The sequence below is a fragment of the Monodon monoceros genome, unplaced genomic scaffold (genome assembly GCF_005190385.1).
Source record: "Monodon monoceros isolate NGI ecotype Baffin Bay Population unplaced genomic scaffold, NGI_Narwhal_1 Super_Scaffold_18, whole genome shotgun sequence".
NCBI lineage: Eukaryota > Metazoa > Chordata > Mammalia > Artiodactyla > Monodontidae > Monodon > Monodon monoceros.
In genome coordinates this window covers 45,450,549-45,476,312 of record NW_021703774.1, presented here as the reverse complement: position 1 = coordinate 45,476,312, position 25,764 = coordinate 45,450,549, and the positions used below count along the sequence as shown (strand labels likewise).

The window sequence follows — 25,764 nt, the reverse complement described above, 5'->3', positions numbered from 1 at the left end:
CTTTGAATCCTTCAATGGCTTCCTGCGGTCCTCAGAATACTATCCAAACTCTTAAAAGTCTAACAAGTCCCCTCATGATCTGGCTCCTAACTGCCCCCTCTCTTCACCCTATTCCCTTTAGTCCAGCCACAATGAACTACTTTTAGGCATCAAATGTGGCATGCTCTCTTAGCCAGCAAACGCAAACCTAAATCGACTTAATTTATTTCCTGAGCCTTCCGTGAGCCCTGTAGGTCTGAGTTAATGCCTCTCCTCATAGGTGCTGGTTTTTTCTGTATCACAGCATTATCACAGTGTCCTGCATGGTGATTGCCTTTTGATTTGCTCACACCCTTCACCAACATTTATTCAGACCCTAGCATGAACCAGGCAGTGTGCTTAGCACTCTGCATTCATTATCCCATTTACTTTTCACTGAATCTCAGTTAAGTATAATAGGTTCTTTGATTATACATTACAGCTGAGGAAACTGAGACTTACACGAGTAACTTGTTTAAGTTCATACAGCTAATAAGTGGGGGAGGCAGGCTTTGAACCTGGGTAGTCAACCTGGTACTTCTAGTACCCAACTCACCCCAAACTTCAGTGAGAGCAGGAACAGCTTTTTTCTTGTTCACTGTTATACCCCAGTGACTGTCACAGTTTGGCACATAGCAACGGCTCAAAAACTACTGGTTTCCTAAATGTGGAATGATTTTTCCTTATGACTGGCTCCACTCTGTGCATAATATTTTTACTCCTATTCTGAGTTGGATGTCTTAAAAACTAAGAAAAGGACTGCACCAAATAAATCCTACCAGGTATTAATTAGTAAGGCCTGTAACTATAAGATCTGTAACTATAAGATCTGTGGGCCTGTTCTTCCCCTCTCCTCTCAAGCTCTCTTTTAGACCACGGTTGTGTTGTCCATTCTGGAAGGAATAAAGTCACACCCTGGAACAGGTTATTGTCAGCTGGAAGTAGACATCCATCTTCAAAGCCCTCTATGTATGTTCCTGAACTTTAGGGCCTGAAAAGTTAGAAACAACATTTCTCAGACTCTCTGGCAGTCAGACTTCTGGATACTAATTACATTCTACCAGGGGATGTCCTGTGTGAGATTTGGAAGGCAAAAGTGATGAGAAAGCCATCTTACTACTGCTCTTGCTGCGAAGCAACACTGTTGATGTGTGTTTGAAACCAGACCCACATCCAGTAGCCCCTAAATTCTAGTCACCGAAGTCATGGGTGTTGAGAGGCAGTTTGGCAGCCTCCTGTGGACTACAGCTGTCATGGTGTGCCCTTGAAATCTAGAGTCACGCGGTGGCACCTAACTTCAGTTTCTTTAGTACTCTCAAAGAATTTCCTAAGCACAGAGTCCCTTGTTTTTAATCCCTTTCTGCTTGAAATACCTAGAGTTGTTTCTGTTTCCTGAATTGAAACCTACATGACACATCACCTTAAATGCTGTATCTAGCTGTACCCACTTTTTGTGTAGGCAAGAGCAAATTATATGTAAATGCGGTTATTTTGGAAATGTAAATATGCAATGAATAAGAAATTGATTGACAGGAATTAGAATAATGGGTGAAAGAATTATAGGTTTTGTGTGTGTGTGTTTCCCGAGTAGGGGAAGGGAGATGGTGGGGAGGATGAATCAAGCAGAATGATAGATGATGACTGGGAAAAGAGAGAGAGAAAAATGAGTACAGAACCCTAGGGTTCTACAAGGGAATAGCAGAGCAGAATTCATAATCAGTTTTTTTGAAGAACTTGATCCAATAATTGTTTATATGTGTGGAGCCATTTAGAGCTGACAGTGCTTTCACACATGTTATTCTATTCGATTCTTGTAATAAATGATGTTGTGAACTAAGCTTTTGCAGGCTCTGTTATGGATTTTTCATATGGGGAAAGAAAGCAAGGCTCAGGGAGTTTAAGTGACTTCCTCAAGGTTACAGCTAGTAAGTGAGTAGATCAGACCCTTGATTCCAAATTCCAGTATCCTACTCCAGGCTGCTGGCTACAGAAATCACTTTGGCTTAAGAATGAGGGAGAATTGAGGAATTCAGACTGTCAAGGATGATAACCATGCTATTTTAAATCTGAACATAAAGGCTGTAGAGCCCAGTCATCAAGACCTTTGCCTTACTCAGAATTAGGAAGTGCCTTTCTTTGTTCTTTCCCAGTCATTAAGCCCTGAGAGGTAGGACCTGAGTGGCCTGGCAGTGGAGTTAAGGAGCAAAGTGGATTCAGTCTCTACGCTGCATAGGTAAAATTGGCATTTTGTAAATAGTCTTGGCTTGATGTTCCCATACTCTATAGTAAAGTCATTCTTGTGCTTAAAAGTCTGGCTGAGTTCTCGTTACTCATCATAGAGAAAGGCACTGGGGCAAAGTAAGAGTAAGTTTTGGTTCTAAGGTCACATTAAAGACAGGACCCTTTGAGTGCTCTGGTGTGCCTCATGGTGAATGGGATGCCTTCTTTACAGGGGGCCCCTGATGTCTGTGTCCACCTTCCACACAGTCCCACTCAGCTCTCATACTTCCTATCATCTCTGTCAGTCCTACTCTAAAGTGAAGATAGGCAAGCGATCTTGCTTGGGGAACAGAGAGAGATGTCTCCACTGGGGCAGAGTCATGTACAAATAGCTACTGAGAAGTGGCGTGGGAGAGGGAAGGATGAATAAGCAGTCAATTAGGGGAATCAAAAGGAGTTGTTCTACTATTTATTTCCTCTGCCTGGAGGACACTTCAGTATCTGGTGAAAGGACGACAGTCCTCAGTCCTCTGGGTAACTGGCATGATGATAAACACAGATGCATCTGGCCCTGTTTTGGAATTGTAGGGATGAGCGAAGTTTCCTTTAGTTGCTCCCTTGATTAGCCACTCCTCTACATACACATAAAAGATGCACATCTTGGGCTTCCCTGGTGGCGCAGTGGTTGGGAGTCCGCCTGCCGATGCAGGGGACACCGGTTCATGCCCCGGCCTGGGAAGATCCCACATGCCACGGAGAGGCAGGGCCCGTGAGCCATGGCCGCTGAGCCTGCGCGTCTGGAGCCTGTGCTCCGCAGCGGGAGAGGCCACAACCGTGAGAGGCTCGCGTACCGCAAAAAAAAAAAAAAAAAAAAAAAAAAGATGCACATCTTAAACAGGCTGCAGGGGGAGTACAGAAAAAAATGTTTAAGAAGCTTGGTAGAGCCATTTGGGTACAAAGAATACATTTATCCCAGGTGATTAGTGTTCATTGCTTAACACTTCCTGGGGAGGATTAGCTCTTGGCCTTCTCTGGTTAGCCCAGTCCTCACTGAAAAGGTGCTCTTTAAAGTGATAGACACAAAAGTTACTAAAATTATTCTATATTTTTATATCAAACTAATTCAATTTATCTTCTTTCCAATTAGTCTGAATGAGTGTGATAATATAGAGATTGCAAAGTTATTTAAGAAAGAAATTCCAGAGTCAAAGAAGAGGGTGGTTGAGCTGCTGTTTTGCTCACCAAACTTGGAGGTGGCCTTTGAGACAGATGGTAAGAAAGATACTTTTCTTTTATGCGTGTGGTAGACACTGTTGTTTGCCAGTTCTCTTCTTCCTTTTTTTAGGCTCCCATTCCCAGCTCTCTTTGAGGCCAGTGAGGCTATGTGACCCAGTTCTGGCCAAAGACACATGAGGGAAATTAGGCTGGGGTGGGAGGAGTAATTTACTCCTGGGAATGATTTTTACTCCTGATAGAGACAAGAGATGGGAATTCAATACAATTGTATGAAAATGTGATCTTGCAGCTGCAGCAACAATTCTGTTACCATGAGATGACTATCTGAGGAGGAACATTCAACACTCAAGGATGTCAAACTAAAAATATATATATATAGATACATCTTCAATGACATCATTGAGCTGCTTCCCAACCCTGGAACCATCTGTCTCCAGATAAATGTGTTAATTGCTTAAGCCATTATTTGTCACATGTCCTGTGATTTGCAACTATATGTATCCTAACTGATACAACAGACCTAGCAAACAAAAGGATTCTTCAAGTAGGGCTGCCATTACCCCATTCGACACCTCTGTGTAAATTAGATAAGACGCTTCTTCCTCTAGATGGATTTCAAGTCCTACTTGTTTCCTTTGCCAAGTGCCCTGATGCCATTATAGATCACCAACTTGCCTCCTTAAGCACATCAGAGGGCTATCTCTGTTCAAAGGACTCAGATGCCAATTCCAAATAAGGGGGAGAAAGCAATGAGACAATATAATTTTGAGATTGACTGACTAAAATTTGGGCTGTTGTTATTGTTACTGCTCTTCATTTTAAACAATGAATTTGTTTTTAACTCCAAATCCAATATTGGATTTTTCATTATTCAATAATGTACCCCAAAATACAATTCTGGGAAAAGTACTACTTAGTACAAAATTCTTTTTTAAGTTTGTGCTACCACACTTCTGCCAATAACCTGTTAAAACTGGGCTGATGAAAACCATATCGAAGCAATATAACCACTTGCAATATGAAACTGTTATGGTGCAGATTACTTAATTCTCCTACTCCTCTATTAAAACTGCTAGAAGCACTGCTTTTGTATAATTAGCATGACATCATTTATCCTTCACGTGATGCAAGTAAATTTACGTATTAGGTCAGCCGCTACTCATTAGTTGGCACTATGTCATTTTCATCAATTTTAATCAAAGTTTCAAGTTATTAAATAACTTAAACCAAAGTACTTTTCTGTGAAAACATCTTTCCAATTAATTTTATCACTATAAAAGCTAGTTTTGCCCACATAACTGGTAAAACTAATCAATATGAGTACAGCCATATATGCAGGACACTTATTAACACTTTAAGAGATGCAAATTAATAGGAGTCTGACATGCTTTTCCACTCATTTAATATTATATGCTGTTACTTTAGGTTACTCATTAGTACAAACTCATCTAGAAACAAACATGGGGACTAACATTATATGACAAGATTGAGAATAATCTTAGACGATCATAAAATATAAACACATTTTAAAAATCCTCTTTGAACTCTTAGACGCATTTGAAAACTTTGAGATAATGCATTTAATACAATAGGCTGACAGCCTGAATAGACAAAACAATCATCATAAGTACACTCAGATGTTATAATTAAACAGGACACAATATATACATTATATTTATAGAGTATATATACACTTATATATATCAATTTTAAGATTTAGCATAAAGCTACAGTAATCAAGACTGTGTGGAACTGGCAAAAGGATAGACACACAGATAAATGGAACAGAAGAGGCGAGAAATCATCAACTGATATTTAACAATGTGCAGAGACAGTTCAATGGAGAAAGTATAGTCTTTCCAATAAATGTTACTGAAACAATTCAGCATACATATGCAAAAGAAAGGGGAAAAAAAAAAAGAACCATGTCACAGACTTCACACCTTATGCAAAAATTAACTCAAAGTAGACCATACATCTCGATGTAAAATGTAGAAATATCAAGTTTCTAGAAGAAAATATAGAAATTTGCATCATCTTGGATTTGGTGATAAGTTTTCAGATATAACACCAAAAGCACAATCCAAAAAAAGAAAAAATTGGGCTTCCCTGCTGGTGCAGTGGTTAAGAATCCACCTGCCGATGCAGGGGACACGGGTTCGAGCCCTGGGTCGGGAAGATCCTACATGCCGCGGAGCAACTAAGCCCGTGAGCCACAACTACTGAAGCCTGCGCGTCTAGAGCCCGTGTTCCGCAACATGAGAAGCCACCGCCATGAGAAGCCCGCGCACTTCAATGAAGAGTAGCCCCCGCTCAACGCAACTAGAGAAAAGCCTGCATGCAGCAACGAAGACCCAACGCAGCCAAAAATAAATAAATTAATTAATAAACTTATTAAGAAAAAAAATTGATAAACTGGTCTTATCAAAATTACAAAGTTTGGCTTTGCAAACAAACGAACAACCATGGCTGAGAAGAATGACAAGACAAGCTATAGAGCTAGAGAAAATATTTGCAATTCACATGTCCAATAAAGGACTTAGAGCCAGAGTATAAAAAACTGCTATAACTCAACAAGAAAACAACCCCCCCCAAAAAAAAGATGAGCTACTTTTCCAAAGAAATTATACAAATGGCACATAAGCATATGAAAAGATGCTCAAAGTCATTAATCATTAGGAAAATGAAAATGAAAATTACAATAAGATACCTCTATTCACCTACTAGAATGACTAAAAAAATTTTTTTAAATTAACAATTCCAAACGCTGGTTAAAATGCTGTGCAACGAGCACTCTCAGCCATTGCTTGTGGAAATACAAAATGGTACAGCTAGTTTGTAGTTTCTTAACAAAGTAAAACATACACTTATAATATGGCCCAGCAATCCCAATCCTAGGTAATTATGAAAGTGAACTGAAAAACCTGTACATATAGAAGTCTGTTAATGACCACTTACAGTAGCTCTATTCATAATCACTAAAAACTAGAAGCAACTGAGATGTCCTCAGAGGTGAACAGATTCACAAATTGTAATACCTCTGTACAATGGAATACTACTCAGCAATTTTTACAAAATGAACTCTTGATTCACACAACAACATAGATGAATCTTAAATGCATTTGGTAAGTGAAAGAAGCTGGATCTAAAAGACTACATGCTGTATGGTGCTATTTAACTGGCATTCTGCAAAAGGCAAAACCGTAGAGACAGAAAATACAGATCAGTGGTTGCCAGGAGTTGGGAAGAGGTTGACTGCAAAGGGCACAAGGCACATTTTAGGTGTTGGAAATCACTGTGGTGGTGGATATGTGACTCTATGCATTTGTCAACACCCATAGAATGTTACACCTAGTCTAAGAAGGTATAATTTACTGTAAAACTAAGAGTGAAATTTACTGTATGCAAATTTTCAGAATCAACCAGGATGATGGGGGTAAGGGTGGGAGGATGCCAGGATGGAATGCAGACTAACAAATGTAACTGTATTACAAATATATGATATAACCTAACTGAAATGGATGGGAGAAAATGAGCTGACCAAAGTAATTTTGGAAATGTGTTTTGACTGGCTATCATAAGGCTAAAGTAAATGCAACTGTACATAAATGCCTTACTTTCCTTGGTAAATTTGTTTCTCACAGGGGTATAAGTTAGCAATTCTGAAACTACTATGCATGTATACTAGGGTTGAACAAATAAGTAAATAAGTTGTAGCTAATGAAAGCCAGGTTTCTCACTGTCAAAGAAAGAAGTTACAAACAAGCAGAGAAGGCTAGAATGAACCCTGTAGTTCTAGATTAAAACTGATTCTATATGTATGAATTCACCATGTGTGTATGCACAGGTAGAAAGATACAGAAATAAATATAAATTTGTGTGTACATATGAGTTAACAAACATACATACATTTCCCTTTCTATCTGCTCAAAGGGCCTAGAAGCAATGGCACCCCATTAGTGATGAGCACCCCGATCTTGCTTTCTAATTATCATTCTCCGATAAAGAAACCAAGACTCTTTGAAGAAATGGATGATTCTATGACTGGGATAAGGAAAATACAAGTCTGGAGCTTCCTGTAGTGTCACAAAGTAAGGAAGTGCTAAAAAAAAAAAAGGATAAGGCATGTCCCTTAAGGGATAAGGTCTTTGGGGCATCCAAGACTGCTCACACATTCTGTATTATGCTAGAAGGACTTCACAGGGCTCAACATATTATTGTACTAATGACTAAAATTTATCACAATGACACAATAAGGTTACACAGCAGATAACTGAGGGAAAAAGACACATTGGCCAGAGTCTGGAGAAATCCACCCACAGGCTTTCTATACCAGAGGTCCAGGAGAGGACACACTAGGTGTGTTCCCTTTGCTAGCAGTGAAAATGCAGTGGCACATGTGTAATGTTTCTCCTAGGGAAGCCCATTTAAGACTCAGCGTTTAGGGATTTGGGGGGAACTAGTCATGTAGGCATGCTTTGGCTGGCATCTACCAAAATCCCAGGCTCTCAGAAGGAAACAGGTATTCAGTGTCTTAAGTGGTCAAAACAACCTTACCAGTATAGAGAATTTTCCATATCAGTGTGGGGAAGTTTTCACAAGCTAAGTTCACAGATGCCAGCCAAGGGCAACCTTGCAAGCAGGCCCTTCTAAAGATAGCAGCCTCTGGCCTGCTGTGTTAACTCTTTCCTGCACAGGGTATATCAAAAGGACACAGGACCCAGGACCAAAATTGGAACAATCTGAACAACAAGATAAATAATTACAGTATTGGATTATAATTCAAAGAATAAAATAGATATCCATGAGTCTATACTGCTATAAATAAGTGAAATAAATAAATAAATAAATTGGGTGGCAGACAAATCTTTATTACAGGAGAATTCCATATAATAATGTAGAAGGAATTAAAGAAATTGAAAATCACCATTAGAGCACCACAGTGATAACTGCATCAAGAAAGATCCCCTAAAATTAGCAGGTGAAGCTAAGAAGAAACAGAATATTTGCATAGCTTCAAAGTACCTCACCCCCCAAAAAAGAACATTAATTATTGCGGTGGTTTAAGCATTTGTTCACAAATTGTTTAACAATCATCCTTCTGGAATGTGAAGCCTAATTCCCTTCTCCTTGAGTATGGACTGGACTGGGCTTCTTCTAGCAAATAGAGCATGGAAAGGGAAAAGTAGTAACTTTACAGTACAGAAAACTGGCAGACTCCAGCTTAACCATGTGATTAACATCATCAGTCATGTCATGTTGATACCATGTACCCCTGATATGATGTAATCAGAAGGGCACTTCATTCTGCGATATCATTTCCAAGTTTAGTCTAGTCATGAGAAAACATCAGAAAAATCCCAGTTTAGGGATATTCTACAACCTACCTGATCAGCAGTCTTTAAAATTGTCAAGGTCACGAAAAACAAGGAAAGACTGAGAAACTATCACAGATTTAAGGGAACTTAGATGCAATGACCAAGTCTAACATGGACTGGGTCTCAAAGCCAAAAAAGGACATTAATGGAAAAACTGGTGAAATCAGAATTTAGTTCGTAGTTTAGTTAATAGTATTGTACTAATGTTAATTTCACAGTGTCAGTCATTGTACTATGGTTATAAAACAATGTTAATGTTAGGGGAAGCTAGATGAAGGATATTCATGAGCTCTCCAACTATATTTGCAACTCTTCTGTAAATCTAAAGTTATTTCAAAACAGCAACAAAAGAATTTTTAAGCACTTAGGCTGGCTCATAGTAGTTGCTAACTGATGTTAGCTTCTCTTGGTTAATTTATTTGGTAATCATTCCCAGAGGTTGATAGTGATGGGAAATCTCTCGTGTTGCCTTTACTCCAAATAAAAACTGTATTTCTGGACTTCCCTGCGTGGCACAGTGGTTAAGAATCCACCTGCCAATGCAGGGGACACGGGTTCGAGCCCTGGTCCAGGAAGATTCCACATGCTGCGGAGCAACTAAGCCTGTGCGCCACAACTACTGAGCCTGTGCTCTAGAGCCTGCGAGCCACAACTACTGAGCCCACATGCCACAATTACTGAAGCTTGCGCTCCCTAAAGCCTGCATGCTGCAACTACTGAGCCCGCATGCTGCAACTACTGAAGCCCGTGCGCCTAGAGCCCATGCTCCGCAACAAGAGAAGCCATCGCAACGAGAAGCCCGTGCACCGCAACGAAGAGTAGCCCCCGTTCGCCGCAACTAGAGAGAGCCCGCGTGCAGCAACAAAGACCCAACGCAGCTAAAAATAAATAAATTTACATTTAAAAAACATAGTTAAAAACTGTATTTCTAAGGATGAATGATTTTAGTGGAGACTATTTTCCAGAGTGCCAACATGGCTGGAGATTAGGTCTGGACCCGTGACCACTCAGGGGTAAGATGAGCTGGCTACATACACCCCTACAGCTGGCCTCAACCCTGCTAGCGCAGCTATCTAAGCCTGTGTTCTTGAGGCTGTTTGGAAATGTATGGCTCAGGATGCCAGACTCAAACCAACACTGAAGCCAGAAATACCTAAAAATGGGACAGTGTAAAAAAAATGTGGCCAATATGGGCCTTACTGCTGGCCCTAAGGGTTCTACATATTACTAACTTCAACAGTGGTCAAGTAAGAGGCTGGCGAAGGGTGAAGAGGCAGCTTTGGAATACTGTAAGCTGTAAGTTTTACCTGTGCTTCATCCTACATTAAAATATTTTTTTCTCCCATTGGAAATGAGCTTTGTAGTTTTACCTAGCTAAGCTCTTTCTTGCTCAGTGGCTTTTGTAAAACTACAGTGAAGTAGTTTTTGCTTATTATTTATGCTCCCACCTACTTCCAAAAAGGATCTAAGATGGCTTATTCCCCAAACAATTTTGCTAACCCTAGGCCTTCATTCTCTTCCAGACCATCTGCTCCTTTTCACCATGAAGTCATAGTACTAAATTTGTGACAGTACAATCATTCCCATGGCAACAGGATGTGGTCCTCAACACTGAATCCCGATTTCACTCTGACCAAGATCAAGTGGCAGGAAGATCAGGAAGTATATTCTAACATTTTCTATTCTTTTTCAAGTTTTGTTTCTCTCTAAAGAAGTTCTTAATTTTGATTCTAAAATCTTATACTCAGCCTAGATATGTGTTTTTGCATAGTTTACATATGAAACATTCTTTCAGTAAATAATTAGATATGCAAGCCAAAAAATAAGTTGAGAATAATCACACAAGCCTACACACACACACACACACACACACACACACACACACACACACACTGTGATGTATAAACTTGCTTGCCAGTGGGATGTTTTACAAATACCTTTCCGGTTTGTATAGAAGAAAAGAGAACACAGAATCCATTTAAAAGACACGAAACTTCTAAGCCTAAGAAATTTGCTTTGATGACTGTGATAGGCAGTGGAAGGCAGCTGGCCTAGTTCCTACTTAGTGCTTTCTTTATCTTGCTGAGCACAGGTAAAACATCAGAGGGTCTTCCCACGTGAGACCAGAGCAAGATAGACAGATGGCTGGCTTTATTTATATAAATGACCAATACCTGGATATTCTGCCCATTTGTTTTAATCACACTCAGCCTAGTTACACAATCTTTGGAGAGACTTCTTAGAATGCCATTTACTATACTGTGAAATTGAGTATAGGGCATGAGCTTTGAAAAGAGAACTAGTTACTGGAGTATCAGAAAATACCTGATTGGTACATTAAGTTAGCAGCCTTACAGGACAGGTGGCGAAGTGTGTTATAATGAGGCTCTGCTGGACATTCCACATATTATATATTAATATATATATATGTATATAAAATATGTCATATATGTTATATATTATATAATACATATAACATATTAAATATGTATCATAACATATAACATGTTATGTGTATATGTATATAACAGAAGAAAAGTGTAACATGTAAGAACTATCTTCTCTCTCCCTCTGTTCTCCCCCAGCTTCCATGTTGAGTTAATGGGCTAAGTGGGGGGAGGTAGAGGAAGAAAGGGTGATAAGAGCTAGAAAAAATAGCTGGAGGAGAAGCTAAAGTGATTTATGTTAATGTTTTAAAAGGTAAGAAATTACTTGCAGTGGAAAACATGTGGAAGGAAGAGGAAGTGGAAAGAGAAAGTAGACAAGTGAGAGATAAGGGGAATGACTAAAAAGCGGAAAAGGGGCATTTTGACAGCAGTTCCTCTGTGATGTGGGTGTTTTGGGGGAAACAAACAAAAAACAAGGATTTTAAAGTTCTGTTGTTTGTTATGTTATATGATTCACCACTTTGCTACCTCTTCAAGACTTCAGTAAAGAGAAATTATTTTTCAAAGCTCTTTAGAGATGGATTCGTAATTCTTCTGAATGAGATAAAATGTTCAGATGGACACTAAGGGCTGGAGTAAGCCCTATTCTGATTTTACATATATATAAAATCAGCTTCTCTTGAGGAAAAACACCAGGAGTGCCACCACTACTGCTATCTTTTACCCTTGGAAAATATGTTGGCCAGAGCTATCCCACTCCCAAGTCATGTCACATTTGTAGTGGCCAGAGATGGGTGGCATTCTATGGTCTGGAGTTTTTAACTCTAATGAAATTTAATTTTAGCCTTTAAGAATTTAGGAATTTAGATGACCAAACATGGAAGAGTGGAAAAAGGCACTATGACTGCTTTAGGGAGGCCTAAGGCCAAGCCCTAAACCCAGTCTTTGAGGACTAAGAGAAGGCAAGACCAGACTACAGAGAGCACCATGACACCTAAAGAACAGGCCTCACTGACAATGAGATGTCACATTCAGGCTTGCTCCAATCTGACACTGATCTCTCTGAGTCTCGTTACACACATTGTGACTGGTCAGAAAATGCAGAGACTCCTACTGTACCCATGTATTGGAATATGGCAGTAAGTGGTAAGGAAGACTTTGCATGAAGGTCATCATCACTTTTGATGTCATCAACATTTTCTAAGTATAGACATCCTAATGGAGCATATGTAATGATTCAGCGGAGGGTAAGGTAAAACAAGATGGAAGAGATCATCAGGATAGAAATGGGAGGCCAGGGCAGGAATAGGAAGGATCAACTATTCCCCACTGTCCTGCATAACATTAGTTCATAAGATGTGCTGTGTTTTGTTTTGTTTTTTAAGGATCTGTGGGAAGCTAATTTTGGACACATTGCATATTTTTTTTTCCCTTTGGGAAATACATACTTGCATGTTATAGGGTCTGTGATGTCTCACCAAGAAAAAAACTTCTATTAAACCATTGTTGCCCAAACTTATTTGGTGATAGAATACATTATTTAGCAACATCTATTAACATCCAAAGAGGCTACTATTATTCAGAACACATATTGTTTAATATTGGGGTATATTATGTGTATGAAACCATTTTATAACAGGTTATATTACTCTTATACCTAAAAAAAAAAAACATACTGAGGGACACCGACATTTGTCAAGCTATACCCAATTACTGTGACTTTTGATCTTCCTGTAATTTCAGTGTAGGGCTTCACACTACTATACTTGCTTCATGAAAACTGGGTGGGGTTTATATTTGCACTTTCTACAGAGATGCATGCTTTCTCCATTTCTCCTAAACGCTCAGTGCCTTTATAATGCCTGTTACTACCCAGGAACTATCATTTGGCAAATCTCTAGGATATAAACTTTCCTTTGCAGAGTTGCATGCATCAGAGTTTTGTTTTGTTTTGTTTTGTTTTGTTTTTTAACTCCCTCCCACCAAAACCAACCTCATTCCTCAGGAACTGCTTTCTGCTAGGGGACTACTATGAATAAATCCACCCTAACGTTACCATGTTACGCATTTGCAACATAAAAAGGGCTTGCTGAAAATGCAGTGCCTTTATCCCAAAAAAGAAAGTTCACGGTAGGGGTTTCCAGAACTGGAGGAAGTTAACAATAGAAAATGTTTGGGGTTAGATGGCTCTTTAATGATCCACAGATTGTACCACTTAAGAAGTCACCTCTTGTCTTTACATGAAGGGAAATTAATTTGCAGAATGATGCTCTATTTGAAGAAGCCGTGCTTGACTGTGTGGTATATTTCTTTTCAATAGTCCAAGAACTGCTGGCTCAGTGTTTTATGAATAACATTCAGCGTAAGGGAGTATCTATTTACATTTAATAAATAAATAAATGACTATCTGCATGGCTGTGGATTTTTAAATTTTTTGTCTATTTGTAAATAGATAACATACTCACATGATACAAAATGCAAAGGACACAAAACAGCATACCATTAAAAGGATGTTTCTCTCTTTCCTCTGTCCTTTAGTGATCCTGTTTTCCTCTCCAGAGGCAACAATTACTGCCAGTTTCTTAAATATCCTCCCATGGATATTCTATGTGTTTACAAACATACACATACTTTCTTTTTCACACAGATGATAGCATAATATACATACTGCTTTCTACCTTGATTTTTCTCTTATCAATATATCTTAAATATCCCTCCATATTAATATATGGAGAGCTACTGCCTTGGTTATTTTAACAGCTGTGTGGTGTTCACTGGATGCCTGTGTTATTTTATTTCATCATTCTATTGAGGGATATATTGTTGCCAATCTTTCATATTATTAACTATACTGCATTAGTAGACTCACTGAATAAACACCTAGAAATGCAATTTGTGTCTATGGGTATGTACATTTTTACTTTTGAAAGCTATTTCCCAATTGTTCTCTATCCCTTATACACTCACCAACTAGGTACGAGTGGCTACTTCCTTAAATCTCTATTAAATCAGTATTTTATCAAATGCTTTGACCTTTGACAATTTGATTGGGAAAAATTGTGTATACTTTTATAACCTGAGAACCAAAGATAGTTAGGGAAGTGACAACTTAGGATAAGTGTAAAGGGCATTTACCTATCTTTTCCATTTGTAATATGAGACAGAATTCCTCATCTTACTTTTTTTTTTTTTTTTTAACCACACCCGTGCAGCTTGTGTGATCTTAGTTCCCCAACCAGGGATCAAACCCATGTCCCCTGCAGTGGAAGCATGGAGTCCTAACCACTGGACCGCCAGGGAACTCCCTCCTCATCTTACTGAATTCAAGAACTTGTCCCTAAGTAGAGAGGTATTGGATTAAAATAATAAGTTGATCTTAAATCAAAAGTGATTGAGATTTAAGTAGGTTACCTCAAAAGGTTAAAGACTCTTTATACCAAGAGGTCCTTATATATACATTAATTCTGGCCTTGACACTTTGGAAGTAGGGGGAAGACTATAACCTCTCTAGGGTTTTCTAGCTTCATGATTTCTGTAATTCTGCAGATATATGAAGTATTAAACGATGAACAGAATACTTTAATTACCAGCATTCACAATTACAGTTTGTAAAATAAAGAGAAAACATTTCTTTTATAGATCACCAAATATAAATCAGGAGAAAAGGAGGGAGACCCCAGCTGTCTCCACCTTCACCCTCCTAGTCCCGTGGTCACAGCCAGTTGGAGCCATTCAGCATCGCTAATTGTAAATTCACACCTCTCACCAGAACCACAGCTCCTGGGCTTCCTGCTAGTTCATTTCATTATTCTTGCCACGCATATTCTCTCAGTTTATCAGGTCACCTCCCCCTGCCTCTATCCTTCCCAACCCAAGACAACCCAGTCTTCTTCCCAATGAGAAATTTATCTACATCACTATTCATCCTTGCTTTCTTCTTTTTGTTATTTTTATTTTTATTGGAGTATAGTTGATTTACAGTGTTGTGTTAGTTTCAGGTTACAGCAAAGTGAATCAGTTATACATATACATATATCCACTCTTCTTTAGATTTTTTTCCCATATAGGCCATTATAGAGAATTGAGTAGAGTTCCCCGTGCTGCTTTCTTCTTTTCTAACATAAAAATGCAGCATAAAGTCAATGTCCATCCTGACATTGGCAGAAATATAACCTTAACCAATTTTCTCCCTTTCTCTGGGTTGTATTTAAATTTTAGTTTGGGTACTGCATTTATACTATGGGCGGGGGTTGGGTATGGACATGGTTTGGGGACCCACACCATGTAGACTGCAGCCACTGTCTATTAGCACTGGCAGCCAGTAGATCACCATCATAAGCCGTCTGTCAGCCCATGCTGGGTGCTGCTGGGCTGTCAACTCATTCAGGCCTTTAGGTGCTCCTGAAGTCATTTCACTGAAGCATGGGACTGGCTTGGGCCCATCTTCCTAGACACTGTTCAGTCTTTCTTTGCCCTTTGTTCGTGAAAACACATTTTCAAAGTACATTTGATAATATAAACCATCCATGTACTTATTACCCAAAATGAACAAATGTTACTCTTTCATATTTTCCTTCAGTACAGTAAAGGGGAAGTCCCCTATGTGCCCTTCACAGCTTCACTCCCTTCTCTCCCTCATTCCCTAGAGACAACCAATAACATGAATTTGGTACAAATCTACTCCATGTTGTTATGCTTTTGTTTTATATATTTGTAGCCAAAACCAATATCTGGTATCTGTTTTTTAAAAGTTTACAGATCGGGTGGGAATGTAAATTGATACAGCCACTATGGAGAACAGTAAGGAGGTTCCTTAAAAAACTAAAAATTGAACTACCATACGACCCAGCAATCCCCACTACTGGGCATATACGCTGAGAAAACCATAATTCAAAAATCATGTACCACAATGTTCACTGCAGCTCTATTTACGATAGCCAGTACATGGAAGCAACCTAAGTGTCCATCGACAGATGAATGGATAAAGAAGGTGTGGCACGTGTATACAATGGAATATTACTCAGCCATAAAAAGAAAGGAAATTGAGTTATTTGTAGTGAGGTGGATGGACCTAGAGTCCGTCATACAGAGTGAAGTAAGTCAGAAAGAGAAAAACAAATACCATATGCTAACACATATATATGGAATCTAAGGGAAAAAAAAAAAAGGTCATGAAGAACCTAGGGGCAAGATGGGAATAAAGACACAGACCTACTAGAGAATGGACTTGAGGATATGGGGAGGGGGAAGGGTAAGCTGTGACAAAGTTAGAGAGTGGCATAGACATATATACACTACCAAACGTAAAATAGATAGCTAGTGGGAAGCAGCCGCATAGCACAGGGAGATCAGCTTGGTGCTTTGTGACCACCTAGAGGGGTGGGATAGGGAGGGTGGGAGGGAGGGAGACGCAAGAGGGAAGAGATATGGGAACATATGTATATGTATAACTGATTCACTTTGTTATAAAGCAGAAACTAACACACCATTGTAAAGCAATTATACTCCAATAAAGACGTTAAAAAAAAAAGTTTACCAATAGTATCATACTGAATATAATATGCTGCAATTTGATGTTGCAGAGTATTTTCAAGATTCATCCATGTATTGATACTAGTTATTTTAACTTCTGTATAGTATTTCATCAAATCAATATGCCATACTTTGTTGGTACCCTATACATTCATTCTTGGGGGTATTTCCAGTGTTTTATTAATACCAACGAAATTGTAGTGACTATCCTTTCCTGCCCCTTTTCACCTTCTGCTACTCCTTAATTATCTCTATCTGAGTAAATGGCTTCACCAGGCACGTCGGCCAAAAACCTCAGTCAGCCTTGAAACTTTTCCCTCACACCTCAAATCCCCATCATCAAGTTGTCTGTTCTGTATCCTGAATCCAATCACTTCTCAACACTTTTAAACAAGTCCGAGCCACCAATGTCTCTCTCCTACTACTGCAATAGTTTTCTATCCTACCCCATGTGCTAATTCCACTTTACCTTACGGGCTTTCTTTCTTTCTTCCAATGTTCCAAGCTCATTTCTGCTTCAGAGCATTTGTATTTGCCATGCTTTCTTGACTGAAATGTACTTTCCTCAGAGCTTAAACATAGACCTTGCTCCCTCATTTCTCTATCTCTCCTAAAATTCACCTTCTCAGGAAGGCCTTCCCGATTCATCCCACCTAAAATAGCACTTCCAGTCCCCATCCCTTTACCCAGCTAAACCTTGTTTCAAGGTACTGGACCCTCCTTGAACATAGACTCTTTTTTTTTTTTTCTTTTTTTTGCGGTACGGGGGCCTCTCACTGTTGTGGCCTCTCCTGTTGCGGAGCACAGGCTCTGGACGCGCAGGCTCAGCGGCCATGGTTCACGGGCCCAGCCGCTCCGCGGCATGTGGGATCTTCCCGGACCGGGGCACGAACCCGTGTCCCCTGCATTGGCAGGTGGACTCTCAACCACTGCGCCACCAGGGAAGCTCTAATGTTTCTTTTGTATCTACTGAGATGAGCATATGGGCCTTTTCCTTAATCTGGTAATAAAGTAGATTACAGATGCTTGTTAAATTTTAGTAGCACCTTTATATTTGAGGTAAACTTTATTTGTGCTTGATGTTTTTTTTTTTTTCTGTATACGCTGCTGGATTTGATTTCCTAATTACTGTACATAATTTTCATATCAGTGTTCCAAAAAATGAGATTCATCTATAATTTTCTTTGCCTGTAGAATTCTTCTATTTTGGTATCAGTATCATAGTAACTTCATAAAATAAGCTGGGTTATCTTTACTTCTATTGTCGGGAATAATTATATAATATGGGATTGTCTGTTCCATTAAATTTGGTAAAACTTACCTGTAAAACCACCTGGCATGGTTTCTTTGACAAGGGATGGGGGAAGGGTTTGAGAGACTGTGGACTATTGATCTATTTTGTTGATGACTGATTTATTTAGATTTTCTATTTCTCCTTAAGTCAACTTTTTAATTTGTATTTTTCTGGTAAATTGTAAGTTTTACCTCAGTTTTCAATTTATTGACATAAAGCCACTCAATATTATAAATTGTATAGTATAAGCAATGATATTCTTAATCTCTACTGTATCTCTAATTATGTACCCCTTTGAATTTCTTTTTTTTTAAGAATCTGAAAAAGAATTTATTGATGTCTCTCTGTAAGTGAATCAAGTGGATGCATAGCAGAAGGAAACACAGCACTGAAAATCAGCTATACTCCATTATAAAAATAAAGATAAATTACAAAAAAAAAAGTGAGAAATTTTTTTTGTTTGTTTACTAAATTTTATTTAAAAATTCATACAAAATACTCCAGATAACTGAGTTTCAATCCTCATCTTTCTCCTCTTCTTCATCTTGATTAATCTGGAAGTAATGTAATTCGTAACTTTCTTTGCTGTTAGCAACTATGCATAACCAATCACGGAGATTATTCTTCAAATATGTTTTGGTGAGATATTTCAAATACCTTTTGGAAAAAGGCATCTCGGAAGTTACAGTGATCTTGCTTTTGCTTCTTTCGATTGTTACGACACCTCCTCCAAGATTCCCAGCTTTTCCATTCACTTTCTTTCCTGAAGAAGCTGCTCAAAATTGGCAGCATCCATGATTCCATCTTCTACAGGATGGGTGCAGTCAAGAGTAAACTTCAGGACCTGCTTCTTTTTTTTGCCCCCCTTCACCACAAGCTTTTTCATGGGCACCATGGTGGCAGCAGAGGCAGAAAAGGAGTTGGGTGAACTCGAGACAGAAATTCTTACAAAATTTGTTCAGAGGTGGTGACATAACCTGGAGTCACATCATCTAGCCCCACAGCTGGATGGGTCCTAAGGCTGGACACGCGTGGGGCTGAGTGGCTTGGTGAAGATGTGCAGGCAAATGCAGCCCCATTGGAGTTATACTGCCTGGTCACACCATTCCATGGGTCCCAAATTGCCGGGTGCAGGGGTGAATTTCTAATATTATTTGTGCTATCTTCTTCTCAATGTGGCTTGCTAGAAATTTGTTTTATTGGTGTTCTCAAAGGATCAGCTTTCGGATTCATTGATCAACGGTATTTTGGGGAGGTTGACTCTATTCATTTCCCAGGTCCTTGAAGTGAACGCTTAGTTCATTCACTTGAAATAATTTTTTTAAAATTTATTTTATTTTATTTTTGGCTGTGTTGGGTCTTTGTTTTTGCATGTAGGCTTTTCTCTGGTTAAGGAGAGTGGGGGCTACTCTTTGTTGTGGTGCGCAGGCTTCTCACTGCGGTGGCTTCTCTTGTTGTGAAACACGGGCTCTAGGCATGCAGGCTTCAGTAGTTGTGGTCGCGGGCTCTAGAGCGCAGGCTCAGTAGTTGTGGCTCACGGGCTTACTTGCTCCGTGGCATGTGGGATCTTCCTGGATCAGGGCTTGAACCCGTGACTCCTGCACTGGCAGGCGGATTCTTAACCACTGCGCCAGCAGGGAAGCCCCTGAAATAATTTTTAATAAATGCATTTAATGTCATAACTTTCTTTCAAATGACTGCTTTATCTGTATTATCCAAGTTTTATCATGTATTTTCTTTGTTTTTCTTTTCTAAATGGTGTGCAATTTTTTATTTAAATCATGAGTTATTTAGGAATGTGCTTTTAAGTATTCAAACATATGAGAATTTCTAATTCAACTAAATTCTGATCACAGAATGTGGTCTGTACTATAGTGATTCATTAAAATATCTGGTCAAATTTTATAAATGTTTGATGTGTGTTTGAGAAGAATGTGAATTCTCTATTTGTTAGGTGGAGGGTTTTTATATATGTGGGTATATAATATATTATATTCTCCAAAGAAGATATACAGGAGGCCAATGGGCACATAAAAAGATGTTCAATATCACTAATGATTAGAGAAATACAAATCAAAACTACAATGAGGTATCACCTAACACTGGTCAGAATGGCCATCATCAAAAAGTCTACAAATAATAAATGCTGGAGAGGGTATGGAGAAAAGGAAGCCCTCCTACACTGTTGGTGGGAATGTAAACTGGTGCAGCCACTATGGAGAACAGTATGGAGGTTCCTTAAAAAATTAAAAACATAGTTATTAAATGATCCTCTTCTGGGCATATATCCAGAAAAGACAAAACCTCTAATTAGAAAAGATACATGCACCCCAATGTTCATAGCAGCATTATTTACAATAGACAAGACATGGAAGCAACCTAAATGTCCATGGACAGATGAATAGATAAAGAAGATGTGGTACATATATACAATGGAATATTACTCAGCCATAAAAAAGAATAAAGTGTTGCCATTTGCAACATGGATAGACCTAGAGATTATCATACTAAGTAAAGTAAGCCAGACAGAGAAAGACAAATATCACCTGATATCACTTATATGTGAAATCTAAAAAAATGATACAAATTAACTTATTTACAAAACAGAAGTAGACTCACAGACATAGAAAACAAACTTATGGTTACCAAAGGGGAAAGGGGAGGAGGAATAAATTAGGAGCTTGGGATTAACAGATATACATTGCTGTATATAAAATAGATAAACAACAAGGTCCTACTGTATAGCACAGGAAACTATATTCAATATCTTGTAACAACCTATAATGGAAAAGAATCTGAGAAAGAATACATATTTATATATATAAAACTGAATCACTTTGCTGTACACCTGAAACTAATGTAACATTGTAAATCAACTACATTTCAATTTTAAAAATATTATAGAAATCTCTGTTCCCTGAAGATGATCCATTCCCACTGGAATAGAAGTCCATATTGGCAAGTAATCTTAAAATGACTTTACAATAAATGCATTCAAAGAGTTAAAAAATAAAATACCTAAAAAAATATATAAAAGCTTAAGAAACAAGAAGATATGAATTAAGGAAAGATGAAAATGAAAAATAACTAAATAGAAAAACAGACATTGTGATAAAAATATTCAATGACATAAACTCTAAACTCGTTACAGTCAGAGAATGAATTATTTCAGCTTTGTTAGAGGTTTAATTGACAAATTCATAAGACATTTAAAGTGTACATTGTGATGATTTGATATACACACACATTGTGAAGGGATTACCCTCTCCCAGTTTATCAAGAATTATTGAATTAGAAGATTAATCTATGGAATTCATGTAGAATATATTTTATTATTTATTTAATTTTTAAAATTGCAGTATACTTGATTTATGATGCTGTGCCAATCTCTGCTGTAGAGCAAAGTGACTCAGTTATACACAGACAGACATTCTTTTTTTATATTCTTTTCCATTATGGTTTATCACAGGATATTGAATATAGTTCCCTGTTATAGCATGTATTTTAAGCTGTATTGTGGCAGTTTAAAATTACAGCCACAGATTCTTTGATACTCCTTCTATTAAGAGATGGGTCTAGCCCCTGTACTCCCCAATCTGGGCAGGTTTGACTAAGTAAGATGGAAGTGATACTATGTGATTTTTGAGCCTAGACAATAAACGTCTATGTAGCTTTTGCCTTGTTTTCTGGAATAGTCACTATTGGAGCCCTGAGCTGCCATGGAAGTAGTATGATTACCATGAGGCCACTACAGTGTGAGGAAACCCAAAGCACATGGAGAAGTCATGTGTAGGTACTCCAGTCTATAGGTCCAGTAGAGTCCTGCCTTTGTCACTGTAGCCTAGACATGTGAATGAAAAAAAAAACAGCCATTCAAGTGACCACCAGCTGTTCAAGTCTTCTCATTTGACACCCTGGACATCATGAAGCAGAGTCAAGCTCTCCCTGAAGTACCTATCCAAATTCCTATCATACAGAATATTGGAGGTTAATAAAATGGTTATTGTTTCATGTCACTATGTTTTGGAGTGGTTTGTTACACAGCAATACATAGAATACATGAAGGATGCACCTAATTAGTAGTTTTAGGAAGAGAATAAACGGTATGTTGGAAGTCATATTTGGAGAGATGATACTAAGAATTTTCTAAAGTTTTTGAAAGAAAAGCAGTTATTAAGTGCAAAAAAAAATTTAAAAAGAAAAGAAATTCATATCCAGATGCACTGTAGTGAAGATGCCTAACACTGAGAATAAAGAGAAAATTTCAAAAGCCACCAAAGAGAAAACACAGATTATCCATAAAAGAATGATAATTAAGACCACAGAATTCTCATCACCAACAAGGGATACCAGAGGTCAACATGGTAATAATTCCAAAGCACTGAGGGGAAAATAACTGGCAACATAGATTTCTATACCTGGCTAAGCTATAATTCAAGAATAATGGTGAAATAGAAAACTTTTCTTTCAAACCTGAGTTTACAAAAAAAAAAAACAAACCTGAGTTTACCAACCATAAATTTTTATTGAATGAATTACTAAATGATGTATTGCAGCAAAAAGAAAAGTGAGTTCACAATGAAAATGTGGTATTAAAGAAACAAGTGGTAAACACAAAAATTGATAAATTAGATTGATAAATCTAATTATGCATTGATTGTATAGTAACTTTTATGTTATGTTCTAATAAATATGGAACTAAAATTCTAGATAGCAATAACTGCTCAATACATTTGGTAGCTAAAACACAGCCTTGTTGGGGCAGAAGGATAGTTGTATTTTAAAAACTATAAATTGTTAGGAAAATAAATAGTTAAGTATACATTTAAAAATTTAAGAGTAGCTGCTTATGGCATAGGCAAAATATAATCTATAGTTTCCAAATTAGCAGAGGTAAAAGTAAGAGAATTTGAAAAGTTATCAATTCAACAAAAGCAGTTAAGGTAAGCAAATGAATAAAACAAGGAGAAAGCATTGTAAACAGAAAATCAAAAGTAAATGGTAGAGATGGTAGAGGTAATTTTAAATAGATCATACTCATATGAATTGAACTTTCCAGTTAAACAACAGAGACTGTCAGGAATAAAAAAAGAAAACCCAGCTACCTGCTGTTTACAAAAGATGTGCAAATAATAAAATAGCATAGAAAGGTTGAAAATAAAGTAAAAAGTTATGGCAAGCAAATGCTAACCAAAAAAAAAGTTATAGTAGAATACGAGTATCAGATAAAATAACTGCTTTAAGCAAGTATTGATAAGGATAAAAAAACATTACATAATGATTAAAATTATATTAAAAAAGATAAAAATTTAAAAATCACCAAGAAGCTCTATCCAGCTAACCGTATAACCATGAAATTAAACAAAAAGTAACGAATTATAAGAAAAAAAAAGTAGATCAACAACAATATTGGGAAGTTTTAATATAATTTTATTAGAAACTCACAGATCAATTAAACAAAACTAAGTTGAGAGGTTGGTTAATGTTTTTAGCATTAACTTGCCTTGTGTGTGAATTGTAATTTGCAGCTCATCTTAAATGGTAGCTTTATCTTTCTACCTATTCCACTCCATTTGCTGTTTTAGTATAGCCTCCAGAACTAGGTGTCACAGGACTCCTGACCCTCAGGGATATTGGGGAAGATAACAGATCTGTCCTCTAGGCAGGAAAGCAGACTGGCATAAGTCCTGTGTGCACTGATTTCTATTCTTCCTTCCACCCCCACAGATAGGTAGGGGCTTTGTTTGTTTATTTATTTTGTTTTTTAAACTCTAGGTCAGGGTGGAAATCATTTGGAAGCTTTTCCCAAATCCCAGTTTCACAATGAGCCTGCCTAATGTGCCACACCCTGTATAGGGTGCTGTTGATCCCCACTGCTCTGAGGAATTCAAACTCCTAGCCAACTTCTACTTGCTTCCAGACCCAGAAGACCATCAGGGTCACAGCTCTAGCTTTACTAACCTAGTGGTGTTGCTTTTTCATTTCTGTTACCTAGAGATGATTATCTTGTGAATGAACCCAGAGACATCTCTTAATTTAAAAAAAAAAAGTTTTTGTGATTGGAGCTCTTGGAGAAGATGTGGAAATTCAAAGCATAGCTCACAATACCATTTTGACTATTTTCCTCTGCCTTTCTGGATGCGAGGAACTCTGTGGTCTTGCTACCTTCTTTGGCTTTACTCAGTAATAGGGGTTGAGGTTTCTTCTGTTCTCAAATGCCAGAAACCTATTAAGAATCTCTATAAATCTCCTCAGGCTTCTGGCGAAGGATGGGAGGCAGAGCACAAAGTCCCTTTGTTTCTTTCTCTCCTCTCTGATTTTCTGTGTTCATGAATTTGAGGAACTTTTAATATATTCTGCTGCTGAAAGCCTTACCCTTAAATCATCAGTCTTGTCCTGAATTCTTCAGAGCCTATGTGACTTTGTAACCTGAAGTTTTAAAATCCTAAAGGGCAAGGGATAAAATAAAACATTGGGGGTGGGGGGAGAAACTCCACAATTTACCATCTCATTATTATTCTATCGGAAAAGAGATTTCCATCTCTGCCAGTGTGTCCTGAAAGTCTATCTCTTTCCATTTCCTCAGAAGCCACATTCCTAACTACTCAGCCTCTCTTATCTCTTATTCTTCTATCCTGGATCTTTTCTGCTGAAGGCTCTCACCTCTTCGTAAGACAAAACCTCTCCTAGCTCTCTCATTTTATAGGCAAGCTTTCTGAAACCACTCAAGCATCTTTAGTTACCATCTACATGCTGATGACTCCCAAATTCACAACTCTAGCTCAAATTTCTCGCAAGTTCTCCAGATCCTCAAGATCTCTCAACTCCAGACAACTACAGTTCAACATGTCCACAACAAAATCATTATCTCTACATCCATTCATCTCTCCAAACTATTTCTTCTCTTATGCTTTCTATTTTCATTCAGTTTCCCAAGCAGAAACCTGGGAGTCTCCTTGATTTCTTCCCCTCCATCTCTCACAGCCAATAAATGACCAAGTTCTGCCATTATATTTCCATTTATGGCATATTTATAGCCAAGTATTTATTACATACCACTAGAGCGATAGCAGCATAATGAATTAAAGATGAGGTTAAGGTAGTAGAATAAAAAAATTAAAATGTCATTGGATTCAAGGTAAAAACATTTTTGGTAAAGGAAACATATTAGTATTACCCAATAGAACAGAAAGTTTAAAAGAATAAAAACTTACAATTGTTAGATTGTTAGATTTAGTTAGAAGGTTCCTAGTGATCTCAAAATCACCTAAGGGGTAAAAGAGGGTTTTCTGCAGAGTGTCTAGCAGTTTAACAGCTGTCTGGACTGCACTGCTTTGTAATGATTTGTTTTAAATTGGTGTTTTCACTCTTATCATATGGGTAAGAGGTAAGAGAAGGGCAACACTCGCATGGTACCCAAGGGTCAAATTCATATGATATATTTTGTTTTGGAGAATATCAGCTTTTAAAATGGCAATACAAAGTTTCTCATGGTCTATATCAGCCTTTTTGAACTGGATCATTAAATGGAATCATCTCGAACTTGCCAGGCAGCAAGAACCAGGGATGTCCTATTCAGCAGATAGAGATTACTGAGTCTGAAAGTATATTTCAGAGGTCGCCAAGTCCCTTTCTTGTTTTTAATTCAGTCTGGGGATCTAGTCATTTCTTAGCGTCTCTCATGGAAAGTAAGTTCTAA

The 25,764-nt window shown here is 38.0% G+C and overlaps 1 protein-coding gene and 1 pseudogene across 5 annotated transcripts in view; both read right to left on the bottom strand.

Annotated features, from left to right (window-relative positions):
• NMNAT2 (nicotinamide nucleotide adenylyltransferase 2) overlaps window positions 1-25,764 on the bottom strand; it is a 200,787-nt gene that overhangs the window by 165,435 nt on the left and 9,588 nt on the right. The window lies entirely within an intron of this gene.
• Window positions 18,529-19,464, bottom strand: LOC114898199 (annotated as a pseudogene).